Source organism: Sminthopsis crassicaudata, chromosome 4, assembly GCF_048593235.1.
Source record: "Sminthopsis crassicaudata isolate SCR6 chromosome 4, ASM4859323v1, whole genome shotgun sequence".
Classification (NCBI taxonomy): Eukaryota; Metazoa; Chordata; class Mammalia; order Dasyuromorphia; family Dasyuridae; genus Sminthopsis; species Sminthopsis crassicaudata.
The window spans coordinates 288442900-288467593 of NC_133620.1; the positions used below are offsets into that span (position 1 = coordinate 288442900).

At 41.0% G+C, this 24694-nt stretch overlaps 1 protein-coding gene across 3 annotated transcripts in view; it reads left to right on the plus strand.

Annotated features, from left to right (window-relative positions):
* The first annotated feature begins 1020 nt into the window (after positions 1–1020).
* The window catches only part of SPDEF (SAM pointed domain containing ETS transcription factor), a 67596-nt gene continuing 43922 nt past the window's right edge, over positions 1021–24694 (plus strand). The window contains exon 1 of one of the 3 annotated variants that reach the window (XM_074311233.1): positions 1021–1096. The gene's annotated coding sequence lies outside the window, so the exon portion shown is untranslated. Of the gene's footprint in view, positions 1097–12262; positions 12715–24694 lie in introns of those variants that run through there. The other 2 variants (XM_074311234.1, XM_074311232.1) reach the window with 2 other exon arrangements.

Here is a 24694-nt window from a genome sequence, read left to right on the forward strand (position 1 = left end):
ATCATTATTTGTTCCCGTCATCTTAGCCAATCTGACAGGTGTGTAGTGGTATCTCAGAGTTGAAGACTGAAGTCTTAAAGAGACTGAGTTTGAGGAGGGAGGGACAGAACAGAGCTCACAAGGGAGGATGCTGGCTAGGGGTGGGATGCCTGATCATGGAAAATGTCGATTTCTATATCTACCTCACTGCCCAAAGAGAAACATAAAAAAAAAAATCCCAACCTATGATTAAGGTACTTTTTGAGTAACTGGATGAAGTAGATAGAATACTAGGCTTGAAATCAGGAAGATTCATTTTTATGAGTTCAAATCCAGCCGCCTCAGACTGTGAAATCCTGGACCCATTTGCCTCAGTTCCTTATCTGTAAAATGAGCCGGAGAAGAAAATGATAAATTACTCTAGCACCTTTGCCAAGAAACCCCAAATGGGGTCAGAAAGTGTCACATACAACTGAACAACAACAAATTACTGAGTATAAATCTCATACACACACACACACACACACACACACACACACACACACACACACACACACACCCCATAAGAGAGGCTAGAACATAGAAGATAGTTCTGTCACTAATATGACCTTGCTCAAACCTGGTGCTGGAGCAAGGAAGAAGAAAGGTCACAGATGGGATGTTGGGGGAGAGAAAAAGCAGTCAGAAGTCAGAAGCGACAGAACTCTCCAGGGGTCCTGGCATCCTGGGCAGGGGGAGAAGGCACAAATGATGCTCTCTCACAATTGCAGCACACTGGATCAAAGCCCCACTTCTCCTGTCCTAGTTAGAGCTCACAATGTTCTCTATTGTGGGCCTCAGTTCCCTTGAAATGAAGGGACTGAATTTAGATTATCTATAAAGTCCCTTCCACCCAATAAACGCTATGGTTCTAAAGGGAAGGAGGCCACCTTCTTAAGGACTGACAGTCTTGAACCTTCCTTTCCTGCCTGCCCCTCTTCCCGCCACGTGTTCCCTTCCAACTACAAAGCCATTCCTCTGGCTAGAATCTGAGCCCTGGAAGGCAGGCTGGCAGGTGAAGGCCAGGAACAAAGGTATTATCACGTTTGGCTCAAGGAAAGCTCTCTCCCCTGATAAGGTGGGTAAATTTCAAACTGGGCTAATGAGGCAAGGAATAAGGGGGGTGTTGGTATTGATAGCCTCCTGACTCAGGGGGCCCTTGTGTGGCCAGACCCCTCCCCATTCCCCAATCCCTCCACTCCTCCCCCCTTCCTCCCCACCCCTTCCCCCTTGCAGGTCTATTAACAAAACAGGTTCTGATTGTGCTCTTATCGGAGCTTGTGGTTTTGTAAACGCGGCTGTTTGGCACTGGGCTAGTGGGGAAAAGGGCAGTGGCCACCTCTGAGGGTAGGGGCAATGACACCTTCTTTTCCCCTATGGCTTTTCCCAGCAAAAAGAAGCTTCTTGAGATGGGAGGATGAGGCCGGATAGTACCCCCACCTTCAATCAGCAAGCATTTCCTTAAATCCATATTATATGCTAGGTTCTGGGGGCATACTTCCAAGCAATTAAACAATCTCATCTCCTCCAGCCCGGGTGGAGCAGGAAATATGGAGCACAGAGAGTTCCTGCAGAGCCATGGGCTGGAGGTAAGGGAGTAGGGGTAATTAGAGAAATCTGGAACAATGCCAGACCTGGAAGGTTTGCCATCGGCCCTCTCTTCCTGAGGACTGAAATGTAGTGGTAGTTCTCCCCGAAGGCAGAGAAAGGGATGAGCAGACATTTCAGTGTGTATGTCTGGGTTTGTGTTTGTGTCTGAATAGGAGTGTGGTTCTGGAAGTTGGGACTGTGTGTGAATGTGTATAGATACCTTTTTCTTTCAGATTTACCCTGTTTTTGAAATAATTGTTCAGTTATGTCTAAGTTTTTGCAATATATTTGAGGTTTTCTTGGCAAGGATACTGGAGGAGTTTGCCATTTCCTTCTCCAGCTCATTTTACAAGTGAGAAAACTGAGGCAAACAGGGTTAAGAGACTTGCCCAGGGTCATACAGCTAATAAGTGTCTGAGGCCAGATTTGAACTCGGGGAGGTGAGTCTCCTGACTCCAGGCCCAACATTCTATTCCTTGTACCACTCCCCTTCCCTTTTTACCCTTCATATATCTTATGTATACCTAGTTATTTTGCCTATATTCCACCCCATTAAACATGAGCTCCTTGAGACCTGGCATAGTGCCAGCCACATGTAGCACTTTAATAAATCCTTGTTGTCTGATTGCTTGTATATGTGAGTTACTGAAAAGTTTCTTATACTATAGTTATACTTATATACGTGGGTTGTGATCCCATATGGGATTAGTAACCGAAGGAGAAAATCATAAAATTATGATTTATTTATTAGTAAATGTTTGGTTTGTATACCTATTTTATATACTTGGGATAATGTAAAAATTTATTGGGTGAAAAAGGGTTGTGAGTGTAAAAAGTTTAAGAAGCCCTGAATCAGTATATATGAGTACATATGCCAAAACCCATAATCACAGTGGCACAGTGTTCCTGGAATAAGGAAGACCTGAGTTCAAATAACATCTAGGACCTGTCTGTGTGACTTGGGCAAAACATTTAACTTGTCTGACTCAGTTTCTTTAACTGTAAAATGGGGATAACAATGGAATCTACATTGCAGGGTTATTGTGAGGATCAAAGGAAATAATATTTGGAACAAGAATACTTAGCACAGAACCTAGCACATAGTAGGTGCTATATACATGAGGTTATTCTCCTCCACCATTTCCAGTTATCTCTCCTTCTTGTCCCTTTCCCAAGGTTATGCTGGCTCTATTCTTAAAGAACCAGCTTGCTACTCTTGGCTTTAATCTCATTGAATGGGGATAGGGAGGAGGGAGGTCACTTTCCATCACTTCTTTACTTCAGTGAGGAGACAAGACAGTCCTTCTCTCACCCATGCTCAAACTGCTCTTCTCTGCAAACCTCAACCACTGGAATGTTGAACTTCAGGATGTGTTCAGGGAATGAACATGGATGGCACACCAATTCAGGAGAAAATAAAAGCAAATCATCAGATTGGAAGCTGGAAGAGAGCTGAGACGTAATTTAATCCAACAGCCCCTTCTTATAGATGAAGAAATCTGAAGACAGACTATCTCATAGAGCAGATCTTCTTTCCCCAACTTTGGATATTCCCTCTGTACCTTTCTATCCTAACAGATCTTAAGGTTTTTCATTTCATCCTAGAAGTATAATTAGATAAGAATGACCTATTTTCCAAAGAAGAGACCATGACTTTGAAATTTAACCCTTTTAGCTCTGGAATTCTTGCCCTAAGACCCACATTGTCTTGATTGGGATGTCATGTGGTCCTCCACATCTAACTGGTTCCAGGCATAATTCACCTTCCACCCTGAATAGCTTTTCACCATCTGACCTGCCCTTGCAACCTTCCTTCTCCAGTTTTCTGTATTCCTTCTATAAAACCATTAATTTAATCAACACTGCCATTACTTACCAAAGAGAGCATGTCAATCAGCTCCTCTATTGGCCCCATTCACCATCCGGGTCTTTCCATATCTTCTCCTTTCATCTTCTCTTAAATCCCTTACACTTGTCTAGGGAGCAGGAATAGGTTCCAAATGGCAGATTTGTGGTTCAGCACTTAGTGAATCCAAGTCATGAATTCAGGACAGAGTAAGGAGGGACTCTGAATTGCCTTGAGGAGTGGTTGGAGGCCATAAGCTGTACGCTGATCAAAGAACAAGTTCAGAAGCAAGCAACAGCTGTATGGTTCTGAACAGTGGTGAAGTAGGGTCTTAGTTCTGGTCTACACTCCAGACTAAATCTTGCAGTGGAATAAGCAGAGAAGGAATCTCTGGCCAAAGAGGACCCTGTAGTTTTGTCCTTCTGAGCCAGCAGAGGTCCCAAGTGGATAACAGTGGCTGAGTCCAATAGCAATCTATTGGAATTCCAATTAGGCAAGTCCACAGACCTCTTTTTCAGACCCAAATCCATGTCAAGAGATATATAGAGTTAAGACAACAATCAGACTTTGCCCTAGATAAGAACACTTTGTGAGCATTGAAAGCTTGTAAGTCCCAAACTGAGCAATTACTGAGATCTTAGGAAAACAAAAACAACATCAGGACCAATCCAGACTTCCCTTCAGAAATGTACAGAACCTAAAACTAACATAAAGTCTGAACTCAAAAAGTAGGCTGAAAAAATATGAGCAAACAAACAAAAAAGAATCCCATCAGAAGAGCTATTTTGTTGATAGAGACTCTCAAGACACAACCCAGGAAGAATGATTCAAAACAATCTACACGCAAAGATTCAAATCAAAATGGAGACTGGGCACAAATTCACTTAGAATTCTTGGAAAGTAAAAACGAGGTAAATGGAGAGTTTTTAAAAAGTTACATATAAAATGAAAGCTCTAGAGGAGCTATAGAAGAAAAAAGTGTGAGCCTTATTAGTAATTTTGTGGAAGAGTTATAAAAACTCACCCAAACAAAAAAAAACTCAAAAATTAGAATGGACTAAATATAACCTAGTGACTCCATGAGACAACAAAAAATACTCAATCAAAATAAAGTCAAAAGACTAAGAAATAGGAGCATTTGTGAGGTATCTCAATGAAAAAACAACTGATCTGAAAACTAGATTGAGGGGAAATAATTTAAGAATCACTGGACTACCTAAATCCATGATTTAAAAAAGCCTAGACATCATATTTCAAAAAATCATAAAACTGCTCATACCTCTTGGAACCAGAGGACAAAGTGGATTTAGAATAAATCCACCAGTTATCTCTTAAAAGAAATCCCAAAATGAAAACTACCAGGATTATTACAACCCAAATTCAGAGCTGCCAAATCAAAGAAAAAAATACTTTAACCAGGGGAAAGGCAAAAAAGAGAAGCTAAGGGTATATTAGAGAGGGGAGTGGGGAGGGAGAAAAAGAAGAAGACAGGGACAGAGACAGAGAGAGACAGAGAGAGGAGATTCAGAGAGAGAGAGAAAATAAAGGGAAAGACTCATCCTAGGCAAAACAAATTTTAATTAAAGATGTACAAAAATATAAAAAAAACCCAGTTCTTTTTGCACTGGCAAGGAATTGGAAACCATTAATCAGGGAATGGAGAAACAAGTTATGATATATAAATGTGAAGGAATACTATTGTGATATAAGAAGTGATAACAGGAATGATTTCCAAGATGCCTCAAATGACATGTATAAAATGATGGAGAGTTAGGCAAACAGTTTATAGATACCAACAACTTAGCTCTGATCAGTCACATTCCAGGGAACTCATGATAAATAGGCGGCTCACCAATTTGGGAATTTGCTTTGTTTTTGTTTTCCTTATTCCTTAGTTAAAGTGGAAGGGAAAGTAGAAAGTAGAGAATGTGAGCTGTTTTTATGATTTAAAAACAATTTATTTTTTTAAAAGCCTCTAATATGAAAATATATTTTATGGGGCAGCTAGGTGGCGCAGTGGATAGAGCACCAGCCCTGAATTTAGGAGGACCAGAGTTCAAATCTGCTCTCAGACACTTAACACTTCCTAGCTGTGTGACCCTGGGCAAGTCACTTAACCCCAGCCTCAAAAAAAAAAAAAAAAAAATATATATATATATATATATATATATTATATGATTGTATATGTATAATCTATTTTTTGCTCACCATCTCAGGGATGGGGGAAGGGAAAGAGGGAAGTATAGAATTTGGAGCTCAAAACTTTTAAAAACTAAATGTTTAAAATGATTTTTCCACATAATTAGGAGGAAAAATAAAATACTATTTTAAAAAAATCTATTGCTGTAATTGAGGCTAGAAGTCATAAGGGTCTGGATTAGGGTAATAGGAGTAGAAATGAGAGCAGAAGACATATTCAGGAGATAGATGGAAGAAACAATTAATAGGATTTGGAAAAAGGACCTCTTCTGGCTTCAGTGTTTGAGAACTCCCTTCTTAGCCTTGGAGTTCCAAGCATTTGGGAGAAAGAAGGATTTATAGAGAGTTCTGAGCTAGGCTGGAATATTAAGACCTGGACTGGTTGGTAACTGATGAATGCTATAGGTCCCTGAGACAATTTAGCCAGGGGCTGAGGATGGGCTTCTCAGAAGCAAGGGCTCTTTCTCCATGTCAGCTCTTCTTTCCTGACCTCTGCCGACTAGACTCAATACTTTCTTTTTTATAGGGAGAACTAGTACCAGAGAGTTTTTGTTCCCCTTATGTCCAGTGGCTTGTAAGGAGGTAGGGAACGGAGAGTCTTCACAGTCTGCTAGAGCCGGGAGAAGAGTCACCATGGGTTGGCCAGAGGAGTGTTAAATGTACAAAGAAAGATAGTGCCCTATTTATGAGTAGATGTCAAGCTTGGAAAGGCTGGGAAATAGTGAACAGCTTAATTCTTTATCATTTAATCAAAGGATCAGAGATTTAGAATTGAAAGGGGCCATCTAATCCAACCCTCTCACTTTATAAATGAGGAAGATATGAGAAAAAAGAAAGGAAGATGCAACCAAAACAGAGCTTGACTCCTAAACAAAGAGGTTTTTTTTTTCCTTTTTCTTTTCAGAAATACATCCTAACAATCAGAAACACTCCATAGTGGATTTACTTGATTGCTAGAAAGTGTCAGGAGGACGACTGGTTGATCATTTCTCAGGGTTGTTGTGGAGAGTCTCCCTGTCCATATATGGATTGGACACGAGGGTGTTGCTGGTCAACAACCACATCTCTGAAAAAAAAAAAAGTATGCATGGCGTACTTTTAATTAATCCTCATTATTAAAATTTCCCCAGTCGCTTTCTTAAATCTAGACAACAAAGCAACAAATCAAGTCCTAATGTGTAGCTAATTTCCAAGGTATAAATGTTCCTGTGTAAAATTTAATAATTTGCTTTTGACAGCTGGTTTGAGCTGGCTCCAGCACACCCCTAGTTGGACTAAATGCCATTTGAGTCCTAAGATTCTGTGACTCCAATTGAATAGATTAGAATCTATTCAGTTCTTTACTCTCCAGGAGTACAAAACTTGGGGTGGGAGTGAGGGGGTCAGTGGAAGGGCTGGGGTGGGGTAAGGAAGGAATACCAACTGGAGCTGTCACCTGCTACCTTCATTAGTGGTCTGGCCCAGCTTGGATTTCTCCTTTCTTGGCTTTTTTCAAAAGGGCTTTCCTCTTGCTAATAGCTCACATTTCTTTATGGTTGAAGGTTTTCCAAGCTGTTTTGGCACAACAACCTCTGAGTTAGGGACTATAAATAGTAATTATTATTATCATTATCCTTATTTTTACAAGTGAGGTTATTGAGGTTCAGAGGAGGAAATGTCTCACACAACCAATGTCTTGAGCTTGAACTCTGAGTTCTTATTCTTAGCCCTGTGCTTCTTCTGCCATTTTGTTGTTGTAGAATCATTTCAGTTGCCACAGACTCTACCTGAACCTATTTGAGGTTTTCTTGGCAAAAATAATAGGCTGACATTTTCCTTTTGGTGTCCACACTAGAAGCAAAACGAGGCATAGGCGAAAGAGATGGTTAACCAGAGTTCAGTATGCAAGAGAATGGTGATTGAATGAAGGACATTTTTTCATTTTTCTTTTTATAGACACATTAATATACATAGATAAAAACATTTTAAAGTAGATATCTATATTGAGAGAGAGACAGAGAGGCACAGTACCTGGTACATAATAGACACTTAATAAATGTTTATTGACTTATTGACTAACTGACACACATGTGCAATACCAAAAACTCTGGTATTCGTGGCAGGTTTGAAAGAAGTGTAAGTGGAATGAAATATAGCAAATCAGTACTAGATTAGCAAACTACAATTCTAGCCCATGGGCAAGGTTTAATAAATGCTTCTTAATTGAATGCCCAACTGCACTAACTAACTGGACAAATCACCCTATAATATTTGTAAAGCATTTAGAACAATGCCTGGCACTTAAAAAGTGCCTAATAAATGCCTGACTCTCCCTCCTTTGTACCCTCTTTCCTACTTTCCTTCCTTCCTTTTTTCCTTCCTTTCTTCCTTCTGATGAGGTGCAAATGATGAGGTTAGTGGTAGTAATGAGGTGCAAGAATTGGGGTGGGAAATCCCCTCTGGTTGGAGGCACAGGTCCAATGCAAAAGAATTCACAAACCTGAAATCTGTGTGGCAAAAAGAGATTGATTGGTACTGAGAAGGCAGATTTGCTAGGAAGACAGACTTCTTAGTCAAAAGGTCCTGTTAGGGAGATAGCAAAGGTTAATACTGAGAAGAAAATATCTTCACAGTGGGCAAAATACTGTTTTAGGACATCTGCAAAGCTATCTGGGTATGTAGCCCTAGATATATTAGGGCTTGCTTTGATCTTTGGCCCAGAGATGGGGTGGGGGGGCAACTCCTGAGAGACTAATTTTCAATTCAATTTAAAATTGAATGAGATTCCTTAACTGGGAGTCTGAGCCACTGAGAGCTGTTTGGGGCAATTCAATGGAGGGTGATTGACCAAGATCTCCAATTGAATGAGACCACTTAACTGGGAGTTTACAGGCTTTTCCCAGGGTCTGGGAACTCCCCAGAAGGGTATACACATCTGGTCCCCCCAAAAGATCTCAGTTTGTCATTCCCCCCTTGGCCCTCTCTCAGAGGAGAGTTTGGACAGTTTCAGAGTTCACCCCCATCACTTCCTTCCTTCCTAGGCCAATGCCAATGTCTTTGGACACCTGGAAGTAGGAAAAGAACATTTAGCTCACAGACCAAACCCAAGAAGTCAAAGGGAACAATAGGACTAGGGATAATAGACTCAAGCACTCTTGGTTAGACTCCCAAGACACAGCAGCCTGTGACAATATCTATCCACTTCCCCTTACCAAAACCTGTTAGTAGTCATTAAACATTTATTAAGCTCTTCCTGCATGCCAGGCATTATGCTAAGTGCTGAAGGTACAAAGAACAGTAAAAGTTAGTCTTTGCTGTTAAGAAAGTTATAATATAATGAGAATGACAACACGCAAACAACGATGTACCAACAAGTTTTATACAAGGATAAGTTAGAAATCATTAGTAGAGGAAAGGCACTAGTGTTGAGATTGGAAAAGGGTTCCCATAGAAGGTGGGATTTTAGCTGGGATTTGAAGAAAGTCAGGAAAGTCAGGAAAACCAGGAAAGAGAAAATAAGGTTCTGCTAAACTCATTTACCCGGAAGAGTTACCCCTTCTAGGGGACTGGTTTTTCAAACAAGAACAAAGTCTGGAGCCAAAGGAATAAAACTCAAATTGTACAATTTAAGACGTCATGTAGCAGCTTTTTAAAAGCCACTGTAGATGGTAAATCAATGGATCATGAATTTAAAGTGGAAAGGACCTCAAAGGACATTTATAGAAGAGGGGATGAAGGCCATGATCTGGCAATTAGTGAAATTGAAAAGAATTCAATTGAATGAACATTTTTTTTTTTTAAAACAGCTTGCATGTCAAGGGGCAGCTAGGTGGCGCAGTGAGTAAAATGCTGGACCTGGAGTCAAAAAGATCTCTTTCTGAATTCAAATGTGGCCCTTAACACTGCTTGTGTCACTGTGCAAGTCATTTCACCCTGTTTATTTCAGTTTCCTCATCTGTCAAATGAGCTGGAGAAGGGAAATGGCAAACCACTCTAATATCTTTGCCAAGAAAATCCCAAATGCGGTCATGAAAAATCAGACAAAACTAAAAAGTAGCTAAACAACAACATAAATATTCCATAGTACCTATAGTGTTCCAGGTACTGTGCCACGCACGTTACAGATATTATCACATTTGATTCTCATAATAACTCTAGAAAGTAGATGCTATTATGTTCCCAACTTTACAGTTGGTAAAACTGAGGCCTGATGAGGTTTGAATGCCCTCAGTCCCTGGTGGTCATGAGGTTAGTGGCAAAAATGGCCGCAGGTTTAGGAGTGAAAGAATTCACTCATTCCCGAATTATTATTTGCAAATTGAAAGTTTATTGTTGCATAGAAGTCAGTTTGCCAAGAGACCGACTTCTATAGTGGCAAAGACATATTAGGGAAATGGAGTCTGGCACTGAGAAGAGAATGCCTTCTCAGAGGGAGGGTCCTAGCAAGTTGCTTGGGCCTCTTTTGCAAAGAGCAAGTCCAGATACTGCCCTTTTTAAGGAGTCCTGGGGCTTCAGGACTCAGGTTCCCAGCCTAGATTCTTATCAGTTTCCAGCCCAGATCTCCTATTGGAATTAACACTTCCAAGGGGTGCTTTTTGACCAGGATTTCTAATTGAATCAAAGGCTCTGGCATCCCCAAAAGATAACTTATCTGGGGGGATATGCCTTCCCCAGCAGGGACTGAGACTCTGAAAGGGATCACAGATCAAAAGGGAATAGTTTCTTAAAGGGAGAGATGGATTTTGATTGTCCCCTAGGTACCTCGATGCTTACTGAGGTCCTACTGTGTGTTTAGCCCTGTGCTGAGCTGCAAAGCATTAGAACTGAATGCTCTCAGACAGATTATAAATTATCTGGTGGAAGAAAGGCTCATGGGACACAAGGAGAAAACAATTAAGAGCTAAACTGTATATGGGCTCCTTCCTCAGAGGTAGCTGTAAAAAGTGATGTCAGTGGACAAACAGCTGGACACAAGAGAAGGCAAGGGAAAGGTGGTGACGTTTTTAAAATAGTATTTTATTTTCCATAATACATGCAAAGATAGTTTTCAATATTCACCTTTGCAAAATCTTGTTCCAAATGTTCCTTCAAGGAACTTTTGTTCTAATGGTAAATTTGAAAACTATTGGACTGGAAGACTTAAAAAGGGTTTGAAACAAGTCAGAATAAACTAGATAATCTCTAAGGTCCCTCCCAACTCTGAAATTCTATAAATCTCTTTTTCTCTGGCTATTTTACTGTTTATTAGCTATGTGAATTTGGACAAGTCACTTAAGACTACTTTCTCTGAGCCTCAGTTTTATCATATATATAATGCAGATTATTGCTACTGTTCAGTCATTTTTTAAAATCATGTCAATTCTTCCTGACCCAATTTGGGATTTTTTTGGCAAAGATATTGGAATGGTTTGTCATTTCCTTTGCCAGCTCCATTTTATAAACTAGGAAACCGAGGCAAAATGGATGAAGTGGCTTACCCAGGTGTTGGAAGCTAGATTTGAATTTAGGAATTCCTAGCTAGGAAATATTTAATAAAATAAATAAAAACACAATAGAACCCTAAAGTTGAATTTTGGTTTTCTAATTTAATATGTAACCTGCAGGGATTCTTATGTACAGTTCCCATCTCCCTGCCCTACCCTCAACCCTTTTCTATTTGGGTTTGATTAGGGTAGAGGATGGGTCACTTGGAGTAGTAATCAGGCAGATCTGGATTCAAATCCAGTCTCAGCCACTTACTCTCTGACTCGAAGTAAGTCTTGTAACTGCTCTGCACTTTAGTTTCTTCATCTGTAAAATGAAGAGGTTAGATTTGATGTCTAAGGGAGCCCTTTCCAACTTAGAATCTATGATACTATTTAATGAGAAGCTGTATGTGAAATGGATTTGTAAACTCAAATGTGCTATAGAGATGCTGGACATTATTAACATCCTTTTGGGGTGAGGGAAGAGAGATGGAGTTAGTTTTATGCTTTTTTTTTTCAGTAGTCTCAGACTTGACTGACTCCATTTGGCATTTTCTTGGCAAAGATACTGGAGTGGATCCATTTATTTTTGTCAGACCATCAGAGGTTATTTGCTTAAGATCATACAGCTAAGAAGTATCTGAGCCTGGATTTGAACTCGGTCCTTCCTGAATCCTGTCCCAGTGCTCTATCACTGAGTGGCCAGCTGCCTCGAGAGATGGAATAAGAAGTATATATTAAGCACACACTGTATGTCCAAGACTGTGCCAAGGCCTGTGCTACACAAAACAACTGTCCTTTTAAAATTCTGCTTGTTCTGGGCTTTGGAAATGGAAATTTAGATAAAGGCATGGCACCTGCCTCCAGGGAGCTTGCATAGGGGAGGAGATAGCAGTACAATATCCAACATATAAGCATGTTAGAGAAGCTAACTATGTTCTGTGACATCTGAGCGTGAGGAATGTGATGTTGGGGAAATGGCAAGCTGGGGCTCTTGCCCCTGGATGCTTGGGTCTCGCGGGCTGTGTAGGAAGAACTCCTGGAGTCAGTTTTAGGGGAGGAAGGAGGAATCTAGCTCTGCAAGGGTTAAATTTGTGAGCTATCTCTGTGGTCTGAGGTAAGCAGGGAGAGTATTTGTTCAGGTAAATAAGGAAGGATTACTTATAATGGGAAATCAGGCTCTGACCCAACACTTCATCTCCCGGCTCTGCTGACTTCCTTCCAATACATACCTGCACACCACCCTCTCCTGAGCTGCCCCAACGACGGCTCTGTCCCCCAAACTGAGCACTGCCCCTCTCCGCCCCCCGGGGGGCTGGGCAGAGCCACAGCCCTGGAAGGTGAGGAGGCAGGTGGCACCCTGAGGACAGCCCTGCCTTTAGTCAGAGCACCTGTTCCTCCTTCCTTCCTGCTACTCGATCTTGGGCACCACACATAAGGCGGCATTGCCCACCGTGCCACGCCCCTGTGCCTCCTGCCTCGTCCCCCCATTCCCAGCCTGCTGTCCTAATGCCTGGCTGAGGCAGTCTAACACCCACAGCTGCCCTCACCTTTTCCTTGCCCCGAGAACTAGTGCTGCTGCTCCTGAGGACTCTCTGGGCACGGGACATCTAACGGGTAAGTCTGGCACAAAATGACACAGATCACCTTGCTCTGGGCTCTTCTCCCAGGCTGCTGACTCTCTTGCTCTGGGGGCTCTAAGGAAGAGGTAGGAGAGGGAGTGATTCCTGGAGGACCCAGGATACTGATGGAATTTATTCTGAATTTTCAATCTTAACTTCCAGAATTCACCTTGGAACTGTGGAACCTTGTTCCCTAAACTTCAGGAGAGGGGCAGGCTATGCCCACCTTTCCTTCTCTGGTACTCCCACTGCGCAGTGCCAAGTGCAGAGAATAGGAAATACTGCTAGAAAACACAGACCCCAAAAGCATGGACGTGGCAAGTGTCTGATGCCATCCAAACTTAGCATGGCCCTGGCGGAGGAGGGGAATCCTCTCTCTTTCTCTGGTCCTTTCCCTGCACACTGCTTTCTCCCAGTTGAGCTCCCTCTGGGCTTAGGCAGGTTTCAGGTTAGAGAAGTGTCTTGGGCACAGTGAACACCCCAATATATGGCTGTTGGTGCTCATACAGTAAAACACAAACAGTCCTCCTGCTGCCTAGGAGTATATTAATGCTCACTTTCTGTGCCTTCAAAACATCCCTCTGAGACTAGACCTTGGGGGAGGGCTAACCCCACATGGAGGGGCTCCAAGGTCCAGGGGCCCCACACATGTTTGTATTTCTCATTCCTTGGTGACCACAGCTTAGAGCTGGACAGAGGAAGAAAAAGAATATTGGATTGTCTAGTCCAATTTTTGCCATGGCAAAGGGACCTCTCTGGGAAAAAGCTGGGGAACAAAGTGGGAGTGGGAGCAGGAGATGGGGGAGTGGGTTTGGGTTCCATGGCAACATGGAAATGGAGGGCAACAACGTCGGGGTAAACTGTTTTGCCATGTGGGATTGTGGGCATTTTTAGGGAAATGGAGTCAGTCCTGGGGACTGTTTGTACATTTTAGTAGGCATTTGCATACAGAGGGTTTAGTGAAGAAATAACCCCCTCCCACTTCAAAGCTTAGCTTTAAAAAAAAAAAAAAATTCTTGAAGTTGGAGTAGTGAGAGAGCAAGAGGATAGGGAAGAAAGGGAAAGGTTGGAGAAGGGAAAAGGAGGGAAAGAAGATAAGAAAAGGAAGAAAGAAGGAGGGAGGAAAAGGAAAAGGAGAAGAATGGAGGGAAAGTTGAAACTATATCTTATTTAGAGTCTTTGTATCCCTAGAGTCTGGCATATAGTAAGTGCTTAATAAATGTCTATTGGATTGAATATTAAGGGAAAGGAATGGAGTGATGGATGGATTTAACAAGGAAAGGGAAAGACTCAGGGTAAAGAGACTGGAACCAGTTGCTCTATTAGGACAGGAGGGAGAGACATCAATGGAGGCTTGAGGGAATATTGACTTGGGATAGGGGTCAATCCTTATCTCCAGAAATCGCAGGTAAGAGAATCTAGGCTGAAAGTTTCTTCTACTCCAAGTCAAGGGCAATAAACAAATCCCTTGAAGCTTCCTACCTTAGGTGGGGACCTCCCAAGCAATCTCCCCACCCCACCCCAGCTCCCTCACTTCTGTTCTCTTCTCTCCTTCCTAAGCTTCATGACCCTGACTGGGCCTCTGCTCTCATTTCCTGCTGTGCCCCCAATAAACCTTTTTCTATCACCTCCCAATAAACCCCAGCTCCCCAGCACCAGCTGCCCTCTGAGTAACAAAGCAAATAGGCTAGTACAGAACTATCCCCAGTCTAGAAGAGATAAATCCTATGGACCGTGGCCTGCCACTACCTCCAGCCCACCTCAGAACGTCAGGGAGGAGGGAATAATCCTGGGGCAGGCCACAGTGGTTGGAGGAATGGGAACTCAAGCTGGGTCTGACCCTCTTCTCCCTTCTCTTCCCATCAGACCCAAACACACAGATTTCTGTGGAGGGCTCTACCTTCTAGGCACCTGGGGAAGAAAAGAGAAAAGGGACCAGGAGACAACTCTAGGTCTGGGTTTCAGTAGACCCCCTACTCAATCAATTAATAAGCAAGTATTTCAAACTTTTATTAACAACTTTCTATACATATGGTCAGTGCTGTAGTAGGTACCCCAAGAAATGAATCCTGGAGCCCTGGTCTTGAAATAGTTTATTTGGGTTTCAAGTCTTGGCTCTGATATTTATTACTTATGAGGTCACTTAACCATGATAGGAGTCAGTTTTCTTATCTGTAAAATTAGGGAGTTTGGACTAGATCAGTGGTGTTGAACTTACATAGAAACAGAATCACAAATTCACACATAAATATTCTTGTGGGCTATGTGTTGACTTGGTTCTAAAATGTGATGTTATCAATGTTTTATTGTATCTTTATTTATTTTTAAGAAATATTTCCTGATTATGTTTTAATTTGGTTCCTGTAATACTTGGGAGTATTGTGAACCTGTTGTAAGCTTGATGTCTCTGAAATAGATCAATTCTAAGTTCTTTTTCAGTGATTCAGTGCATAGAGCACAAAGGATGGGAATCAGGAAGATTATCTTCCTGAATTCAAATCTGGCCTCTGATGCTAGTTATGTGACCTTGGGCAAGTCATTTGACCCTGCTTGACTCATTTGTCAAATGAGCTGTAGAAGGAAATGGCAAAACACTCCAACATTTTTTGCCAAACACTCCCCAAATGGGATTAGGGGTATAGTGAATAGAGAGTGCTGAGCCTGAAGTCAGAAGGCTTAAATTCAAATTAGTCTCAGACATGTATTAGCTATATAACACTGGATAGGTCACTTAACCCCATGTGCCTCAGTTTTCTCATCTGTAAAATAGTGCCTATCTCCCACAATTGTTGTGGGAATTAAATGACACAATATTTTAAAGATGCTTTGCATAATAACTGGTACATGATAGATGCCTTCCCTAAATCTATAATTCTCCAAGCCTCAGTTTTCTCAGTTATAAAACTGATACTAAACCTACCTCACAGAATTATAGATTTAGAGCTAGAAGGGACTTTAAAAGATCATATAGTCCAACTTCCAAATTTTAGGACCAAAGAAATTGAATCCCAAATAGGCCTGAGATTTGAAAACATATCCTCTGACCTCATATTCAGAATCCTTATTGGGTTTTTGTGAGGCTTAAATGTGAAAATATGCTGAAAATTTTCTGATAATAGAATATTTTGCTTGACTACACATATTTATTTATTTTTCCTTTTTCAATTGGAAGAGAGTTAAGAAGAAAAAATAATTGAAAAACTTTAATTTCTTTTTTTAAAGTGTGTAAAGTACTTTGCAAATCTTAAAGTTCTCTATGTGAATATGTATATGTATATATATATACATATATATACACATATATGTGCATATACATATATATTTGCATGCACACTATCAATGATTATTACAAGAGAGGTGTCTGGAGATTCTCAAACATCTCTTCCTCCAGGAGGCCTTTCCTGATTTTTTTCCCTTCCCTTCCAAATTTGTTGTTGCTCAGTCTTTTTTCAGTTGTATCTGACTCTTTGTGACCTCATTTTTGGGGTTTTATTGACAAAGATAATAGAGTGGTTTTCCATTTCCCTCTTCAGCTCATTTTATTAATGAGGAAACTGAGGTACACAGAGTAAAGTGACCTGCCGAGGGTCACACAGCTAGTAAATGAGACTTGATTTGATGAGTCTTCCTGCCTCCAGTCCCAATATTCTATCCACTGCACCATCTAGCTGCCATCACCTCTAAATTATCTCATGTTAATTTTGTAAACATTTTATGTCCATTTTTAAGTCCATGTTGTCAGCCCCAGTAGAATGTAAGTCCTGACCTGAAATGAGCCTCTCTTTCCACTTTGTGTGGGACTAGACATGACATTCTATAAAAAATTGTGTCCCCTTTAGTCTGTAAAATAAACACTGAAACTGTGTCCCCTTTGATTTGCAAAGAAAAAGAGATTTGGGGTCTCCTGGGCTTCAGAGAGTCTGGAAAGAAGGCACATCTTCCAGACAGAGATAAGCAGTATCATTCTAGGGCAAATCACCCCCATTGATCTTTTGGGGAGTCATATCTTCATTCAGGAAACTCTAAAACCTTCAAAGTGATTTTCATTCAATTGGGAGATCTGAGTCTGATATTGAGTGGCTTGAAATTCCCAAGTATCTAGGCTTGGGGGCAATGACAATGTTGAAGGAATTTCATTCAATTGAAACTTCAATCTCAGATTTCTATATTTTAAAAATATCTTTAATTATAGTTTTTATTTACCAGATATATGCATGGGTAATTTTACAACATTGACAATTGCCAAACATTTTGTTCCAATTTTTCCCCTCCTTCCCTCCCCCCCAAGTTGGCAGGTTGACCAATACATGTTAAATATGTTAGAGTATAAATTAAATACAATATATGTGTATACATGTCCAAACAGTTATTTAGCTGTACAAAAAGAATCGGACTTTGAAATAGTGTACAATTAGCCTGTGAAGGAAATCAGAAATGCAGGCGGACAAATACAGAGGGATTGGGAATTCTATGTAGTGGTTCACACTCATCTCCCGGAGTTCTTTCACTAGGTGTAGCTGGTTCAGTTCATTACTGCTCTATTGGAACTGATGTGGTTCATCTCATTGTTGGAGAGGGCCTCGTTCATCAGAATTGATCAGATTTCCTATAAAAGGGCAATTTTAAACTCATTTCTTTGCACAGGCCTGAAGCAGGACTATGCTTTGTCAAGGACCTTCTCTCCTTGGCATAGTTGCCTGTCAGGACTCCTACCCGCTGTGAAGACATTCTCTTCTCAGTGTTAACATCTGTTTACTTCTCTGCCAGGACTTTGTCACTCAGAAGTCAGTCTAACTAGCAAAAGCTCTCTTCTGTAGGGCCAACAATAAAACTTCCTTTTTTGCCACTAATATTTCAGGTTAGAGAATTCTTTCACGTTGAACCTATGCCGACCAGAAGGGGATTCTCACACCTCAACTCTCTGCACTGCCTCTAACCGCATCAAAATGATAGGAACCATTTCTGTTTCAAAGACATTCAGACACATTGTTGGACTATTTAATTCTTATCATCATCACTACCTTAATATCTGGCATAATCCCTTAATTTTGCTGATGAAGAAATTGAGTCCCATTAAGTTTAAATGGATGTCAAATAATAAATGTCAGAGCTAGTAAGATGTCTAAAAAACCTTGATTGAATTAGTCCTATAACCACAAGAGAATCAAAATCGGAAGGAACCACAGAAACTACCTAGTCTAATTCCCTTAATTTACAGAGAAGGAAACTAAGGACCAAGGAGACATGACTCACTGAACATCAGGCAGTGAGTCAGTGGCAATGATGTTTAAAGTCCAAGTCTCACATAAAAAGTTTCTTCTCTCATAATTCCTGCCTTTCTGTATTGCCTCTTTCACAGATAACTAAATTCTGAATAGCCATAAGGAACTAGGCAGCTAGGTGATACAGTTCACAGAATGCTGGGCCTGGAGTCAAGAAGACTCTGCTTCCTGAGATCAAATCCAGCCTCAGACACTTAATATCTGTTCGACCCTGGACTTAATCCCATTAGCCTCAGTTTCCTCATCTGTAAAATGAACTGGAGAAGGAAATGGCAAACCATTTGTGGTATCTTTATCAAAAAAGATTGAACAACATTTAAAACTGTGAGTCTGGGCAAGTTACTTAACATATCTGTGTTTATAATCAAAAGATCCAAGAAGAGTTCAAGAAAAAAGTAGGACCTGAGCTGGACATTGAAGCTGGACATGATTGCAAGAGTCTGAGGAGCTAGTCTTGGTGGGAGTGGGGGTCCAAAAGGGAGGAGAGGAATGAAGATTTGATTCCTTTTTCCTTCTTGGAAATTTAGCCTTGGCAACTACCATCTAGGAATAGTTTCTTTGCCTTAAGCAATACCCCAGTCTGAGGCTAGAACCAGTAGCTCCTGTTGCTCCTCAACTTTGTGTGGGGATGTGATGTCATAGGTGCCTTTTATATTTCAGAGGCATTTACTATTCATCGGATCCCACTGGGGTTTGAGGAAATCTACTCCATCCCATCCTTCTGGGTAGAGTCCTCAAGAGGATTTTGATCTTCTACTATGTACCAGCTGTGGAAAGCCCTGGGATCAAGGCAGATATCTGTCCAAGAATCCCTAGGAAGGACAGGAGCCATCACGGTGATGAGAAGTGGAAGGTGCTCATGGCTTGTCTTTCACTTCATCTGGAGACAGGACGGGTTTGGCTGTCTTGGGGGCTAGGGAGCAAATCCCACTGTGTGCAAGGGACACTGAACTCTGGCAGGCTTTTACTCCCTTTTCCTATGGACTTCCTTCCCATTCCTTCACCCATCCTCTCTCCAGCTCCCTCACCAATCTCCTCCTGTTCCTTTCCCCACTTACCTGTCACTGCATCTGTCTCTTCTTCCCAGCCCACTTCATCTGTGCCCTCACCTTTCTCCCTTGTCTCCTCAACTTCACCTCACCTGTCTCCCCCATTCATTCCTTCACACCTCAAGCTTCCTTTCCTATAATCTCAATTTATTACCCACCCCCCTACCCCCAGCCTAGCTGCCAGTCAGGTGGAGCAGCCCTTCCCAAAGCAAACTTTACACAAGGAGATGTTGCCCTGGGCCCTTCCTGACATTTAAGGCAGTTCATTATCTAAACTAGTTTGCATATGTTTCTGCTCAGCCCTTGGGCAGCCCAACCCAGGTGATTCCTTCCCTCCTTGGGATCTGGGTCAGAGCCCAGAATTTTTACCCCATAGCACCCCCAACTCCATTTCTCTAAACAACCTCTCATGGAGATTTGATGGGAGTCTAGGGAAGGACTTCCTCTGTTTTCCTTAGGCTAGAGGGAGGGGGAGTTTCCTTCTTCCTCCTGTGACCTCCCCCCCTTACCCTCAAAATTTCCCCCTTTCCAGGGAATTGCATGTGTCTGTGGTGAAAAAGCTTCTACACCTCTGGAGAATATAGAATCCAGATTTTCCATCCCATCCCATCCCATCCCTTCCCAGTTCTGTTCTGCTTCAGAAAGTATGTTCTGTTCAGAAGGCAAAACTAGAAAGAATAGTAGAAAAGTGAAGGAAGAGCAGATTACTGACCTATGTTAAAAAAAAAAAAAAAAAAGTAGCAATTAGAGCTGTCCTTTTTGGACTTGGTATAGTGGGGATTCCTATCCAAATATTGTTCACTCATTTCATTCACATTTGATTCTTTGTGAACCAGTTTTTTGAGCTTTCATGGCAAAGATACTGGAGTGGTTTGCCATTTCTCTGCCTCATTTTACAGGTGAAGGAACGGAGGCAAACAGGGTGAAGTGACTCATCCACGATCACACAACTAGTGAGTGTCAAGCTGGATTTGAACTCGGGACTGCTCTACATAGCAGCCCCTACCTGTTCAGGTGTGGGCTAGACTGATTCTTGAGGTCCCTCCAATTCTGAAATTTTATGATGCATATTACTTTATCCCATCCCATTTCGTCTCATTCTCTCCCATATTATTCCCCTGATCTGTCTCTTTTCTACTTCCACAATGATTATATCCTAATTCCCCACTTCAACAACTTCTCTTTATTTCCATTTTTCAGCTCTTCCCATGGTGATGAATGATCTGGGGGGTGAGGGGGAAAAGGGGGAGAGGAGAAAGTGGGAGTCTAAAAGGCAGGAGAAGAATGGAGATTTGGAGACAATGGAAATCATGCCGAATTTGAATGGGGGGGGGGGGGGGGCTAAGGATTCAAATCATGATGTTGCTATTTACTGCTTGTGTCAGTGCAAGAAATGATGTCACTTCTATACATGGGCCTCCATTTCTCACCTGTAGAATGAAGAGGTTGGATTAGATGGCCTCTGAGGTTTCTTCTGGCCCTGGATCTATAATCTTAATTCAGCCTGGGAGAGTGGAAAAAATTCTGGATTTGGAGGCAGAAAACTTGAGATGGTTTCCATTACTTACTATAGTACTGTAGGATCTCAGGCAAGTGATTCAAACTCTCTGGACCATAGTTCCTTATCAAGGAAAAAAAGTGTGTGTAATAGGGGTGGGGGGAGGGGGTGGTTGGCTGGTTCATATAAGCTAAAGGACAAACTCTCTTTATATTTCTACTTCTAGAAGTTTTTCCCTTCCTTCAAGGCCCAACTTAGGTGGGTTTTCTTTTCTTCTATGATACTCTCTCCCCCCCCAACTAGAAGAGATCCTTTCCTTTCCAATCTTTCCCTATGGCCCCCTAATCTTGTTCTTCATTTTCCTCATGTTAATTCATCTTTAAATAAGACTCATTGTGTGCCTGATTCATTCTCTCCCCGCCCCCACCCCCATTCCATTAAATTATAAATTTCTCAAGGGCAGAGACTATGGGTCTTTTTTCTACCTTTTATTTCTCCCCCATGATCTAATAGAGTACCTCAAAATACAAAAATACATTAAAAAAAATCAGCCTACCAAGGCACATTTAAGACCTATATAAATGTAACTGCAAAATGCGACTTAAAGAAATAATGACTTTAATGGAAGAAATGATATTCAGTGCTCATGGTTAAGCTGTGCTATAATAATAAAAATGGCAGTACTATTTAAAATAACTTATATAGACTTACTGAAAAGATCTTTGGACTTGGAGTCGAGAAAACCTAGTATCAAATCTAAGACAGCTACTAGTTCTATGACTCTGGATAAGTCATTCTCTGTGCCTCAGTTTTCCCATCTGTAAAACACAGTTAATAAATAGTTGCTGTTTGATTGACTGATTGTATAACTGACTGTGAAAAGAGGGCTAAGTGTTTCCTCAGGTTTTTTCCAATGCTAAGTCTTTGAATTTAGAAATCCATAAAGGAGATACTTTATGGAGCTAGACAAAATAATAGCAAAATTCTTTTGGTGAAACAAAAATTCAGAATCTCAAAGGAAACAATGAGGGAAAGAAGGAATGAAAGGGAAAAATATTACTTAAATGGCTTCCTTGTGAACAAATATATATATTGATAACTGTTCTATGCAGGGTTAGCTCCATGGCTTCCCAAACCTAGCCCAAGATTCTGTCTTTGATAGAAATTCTGATGACAGAATAGTGGGAGTATCTTACCTGTGAGTTCAGCCTCAGGTTAGAGATGGCCTTCAGATCCTCCTGACTTTCTCAAATACCCCTCAGGCTAGGAAGGAATATGAATCCATCATCTAAAAACTGATTTAAACCCTTGTTGAACCTCTTGGGATTTTCAGGCAGTGTTAACTCTCTAGCACTGAAGCAACAACAGACAATTTCCTAAGGTGGAACATTCAAGGAGCTCTATGAAGTAACTACTGAACTTTGTATAAATTTTCAGATTTTAAAAGCCAGAACATTTTTTTTCCCGGCACAAATTAAGTCCTATGGAGCCCAGTGAAAGTTTAACGTTTTTGGTGGTCAGTAACATACAGGAGAGGCGCAATTTCTAAATCCAGCCATCTAGAGCAGTAGTCAAGTAAGTTACTTGACTTTCTTTTATTGGTCCTCAAAAGTATCTCTTTCAAGTTTTAAGAAGTTCCCCTTTTTCCCACTAACAACAATAGCTAGCATTTTCACAATGCTTTTTCTTAGTAAACTTTTGCAGATGAGGAAACTAAAGCACAAAGTTTAAGTGACTTGCTTCAGGATAACATAGACAGCATATGTCTGAGACAGGATTTGAACTTGGGTCTTCCTGAGCTCATGTTCAGTGCTCTAACCACTGTGTAACTTAGATTTAGCATTTAGGGATCAAGTCCTTGTATTCCGCATCCCCAAACATGACTTTGATGATGTTTCAGATTTTGATCAACCAGCATTATGTTTTGTGCACCTCCCTTATATTCAGTTCTGTTCCAGTTGCTGCAAAAGTTTCAAAGTATAAGATATGGTCTTTAACCTGAAGACATTTACAATCTTGGGGGGAACAAGATGTGCAAAGATGAATCACAGATTAATACAGTTAATGGTGGATTGTGTGGTATAGACTACTTCCTGGTGAGATAGGAATATAGCACCTCTTAAGCATATTGGATAGAGTGCTGGGCCTGAAGTCAGAAAGACTAATTTTCTGAGTTCAAATCTGGTTTCAGACAATAACTGTGTAACCTTGGACAAATCACTTAATCTTATTTGCTTGTTTCCTCATCTGTAAAATAAGCTGGAGAAGAAAATGGCAAATCATTCTAGTATCTTTGCCAAGAAAACCCTAAATGGATGGGGTCACAAAGAGTTGTGTATGACTGAAACAACTGAACATCAAGGGCATTGATATAACACTTTCATATCAGCTGGATTAGTCCAGGAAGACTTTATAGAGTCATAGACTCATAGAACACCAGAATTGGAATGCCTATTGGGGGGGTGTCATCTAATCCAATGCTTACTTGTACAAGAATTCCCTCTAAAGCATCTTTGTTAATTGATCATCCAGTTGATCATCCAGCAAAATGGTGGTCATATTGCTCACGGCAATGTCAAGGACAGGGAAGAGACATGTAGATCAGATGCTGAAGAGGCTTTATATACTAGGCAAGTGGAGGTTGAATATAGAAGGGAGTGTAGTCCACATGTTAGATTAACTAGTGGCCTTGAGGTTGAATCTTCCTTCTGCCATTTACTACCTATGGTGCTTTAAATAAGTCATTGGTTTCTCTATGCCTCAGTTTCTCCATCTATAATATGAGGGGGATGGACTAGATGAGCTCTAAAATCCTTTCCAGTTTTAAATCTATGATTTTATGAACTAGGAGCTGAGTTGAGAATGAGAAGGGCAGATACAGGCTTGACTGAATAGGCAAGCATACATTTATATGATTTTTACTATGTTTTGTTTTGTTTTGTTTTTTCCTGAGGCTGGTGTTAAGTGACTTGCCCAGGGTCACACAGCTAGGAAGTGTTAAGTGTCTGAGACCAGATTTGAACTCGGGTCCTCCTGAATTCAAGGCTGGTGCTCTATCCACTGAGCCACCTAGCTGCCCCCGTTTACTATGTTTTAAAGGGGAAAAAAAATGTTTAAAGATTTAAAGAAAAACTGGAATGGCCCTTCTTCCTAATCATATTGGATGGCAGTCCTGGTTCTGATAGATGAGCTTTCATCTTATCTTTCTAGAAGCTCAAACCTCTGTGATACTTCCTGAGCATATCCTCACCATGTTTTCTCCCAGCAGATACCTTCCCACTTCCTTCCTCTCTTTCCCAGCCCCACTTTGTCCTTCTCTAGAATATAAGCTCCTTCAGGGGAGGGACTATCTTGTTTGGTTTTATTTGTCTCAGCAGCATTTAGTACAGTGTCTAGTAAACACTTAATAAATGTTCTATCTATCTATCTATCATCTTTCTTTCCATTCATCTGTTTAATAAATAAAGCTATCTAAAAAGGAAATGGGCTATCATAGGAGGTAGTCAGCTTCCCTTTATTGTTGTTATTATTCAGTTGTGTTCTACACGTTATGGTCCCATTTGGGATTATCTGAAGTGGTTCTGCCATTTCTTTTCTCCTTCTCTAGTTCATTTTACAGATAAGGAAACAAGCAAACCAGATTAAGGGACTTGCTCAGGATCACACAACTAATAAATGTCTGAAGCCAAATGAGGAAGATAAGTCTTTCTGACTCTGGATATGGCGCTTTAACCACTGAGCCTCCAAGCTGCCTATCTATTAGACATCTTTTAAATAAACTGATCTGTCAGAAACATTGTAGAGAAAATCATTGGGAGAGGAACCAAATCAGTTCCATTTGTTCAATAATGAAGAGAACCAGCTACACCCAGCAAAAGAACTATGGAAAATGAGTATGAACCACAGCATAGCATTTCCAATGCCCCTGTTTTATCCTCTTGTATTTTGGACTTCCTTCACAGGTCAATCCTACATTATTTCAAAGTCTGATTCTTCTTGTGCAGCAAAATAACTGTATGGACATGTATGCATATATTGTATTTACCATATACTTTAACATGTTTAACATGTATGGGGCTGCCTGCCATCTAGGGGAGGGGGTGGGGAGAAGAAGGGGAAAAGTTGGAACAAAAGTGTTTGCAAGGG